We start from the raw sequence: 1,923 nt of genomic DNA, 5'->3' as shown, positions 1-1,923 counted from the left end.
GGGGGGGGGGAATATGTGTTTCTCTATCTTCTTTTTTATTGTTGTTTTTCTCTCTCTCTACTTTTATTGTTGTTAATTTTTGTCGCTACTTTTCTCATCATCATCTTCTTCTTCTACATTATTATCTCTTCTTGTTCATTATCTTCTCCATCTTCTTAACCATTGTTGTTGTTGTTGTTACCGTTACTACTGCTACTGGACCAAATTTTTAGGTCAAATTTTGTTTGTATATCACTGGACATTACTTCATAGGTGATTTTAGTAAGTGAATTATGATTTTTGGTTGAATTTCTAATCTGATGTATATTTGCTGTTGTTGTTTTTTCAACAATGAATAGAACCGAAAGCTGAATCCAACAGATGAATCATCAGTTGCAACAGATGAGTCATTTATTATAACAGATGAGTCACCTATTGCAATAGATGACTCATCTGTTAGATTCATGTTATAGGTTTTATAGTGCTGTAACATAAATCCAACAGATGGGTCATCTGTTGCAACAGGTGAGTCATATGTTGCAATAGATGACTTACCTGTTGCAGCAAAACTTGAAGGTGATTCCAATAGACGAGTCATTTGTTATAACAGATGACTTACCCGTTGTAATATATTTTCCTTCTTGAAACACCTTGGCTTTTGACTCTTAAAAATATCTTGAGTTTTGAACTCTCTGGACATTATATGACTTAGGATTACTAGTCATATTATGTGAAAACGGTTTAGGGGTCTTGGTCATATGCTACTCAGTATGGCTTAGTTGGTTACTGTCTAAGATATAAATGAACACCGTACGATTCATATGGAGATGGTACGAGTGAGGAAAGCCACTCATATATTGATCAGTGTGTCATGCCCTTGGTAAGCTGCCTAGGGTACGGTTCTAAGGTACTTGTCGTATGATGAAGGTATGACTTAGGTAAGGGGAGTCGTATGGCGGACATTGTGTGATGTATACCATTCTGTCTAGGGTACGAGTGATGCGTACCACACGTATATTATGTGTACGAGTCAAGAGGGAGTCGTACCCTCCCGCAGTGATTTTTATATTTAAGTTGGGGGTATTCTGAACATTTACCCTCTTAACCCCTATTGACCCCACGACTTAAAACACTTTTGGGACTTTATTTACCCCTATTATTCTCTATAAAAAAACACTTTAAACACTCTCAAATCTCTCTCAAGCTCTTGGGTTAAGAAGAGGTTAGAGTTTTCTTCAAGGTGGTCAATTAAGGCTCTTAAGGATGGTTTCTCTCCGTACTCTTTGGTATCTAAGGCATGTTACTCCTCCCTCATTTTTAGTTCAACTAAATTCATGTTTCAATGAATGATTTTCATGGTTTAATTGTGGGTACTGTTTGGTTTTGAATTATATATTGGGGGTTTTGGTTGTTAATGGATGAATATTGTTTTCTCATATTTTTCTTACGGTTTTGATGTTAAAATTATGGAATTGAACATGTAGTTTCATGGGAATGGTCAATTGGTTCTTGGTTTTGGTTTTGGAAACTATATGCTCTCAACATATTTGTTAAAATGCCTGCAAGAATGATTTTGTCACATAGGTTGACTTTTATTGAAACTATTAGATCGTATAATGTGGCTATGGAACCTAAATTGGTTTAAATGGTTTTAAATGATTTGGTAAGACCTTAGTGGTCATGGTTTGATAAATTGAAAATCATGTGGTGTACATGGGAATCACCTAAGTGTTGGCTAATGATATTGCTTGAAAGCTATAGTCGGTATGACGATCCCACTTCATAAAGTCTTCGTTAATAACTTCTGGAATTAGTGGTTGGTTATGTGCTAATGGTTTTAATTGGGAAATAAAGTCAGGTTGTGATAACTTACCATGAAGGTGTGAGTCCGATAAATAGATACTAAAAATTCATATTTTCCGACATAAGGGTTGGTCATGGCGA

This window comes from Capsicum annuum, chromosome 1 (genome assembly GCF_002878395.1).
Source record: "Capsicum annuum cultivar UCD-10X-F1 chromosome 1, UCD10Xv1.1, whole genome shotgun sequence".
In the NCBI taxonomy this organism is placed as follows: Eukaryota; Viridiplantae; Streptophyta; class Magnoliopsida; order Solanales; family Solanaceae; genus Capsicum; species Capsicum annuum.
The sequence above is the reverse complement of the archived record's forward strand: the minus strand, read 5'-3'. Positions refer to the sequence as shown.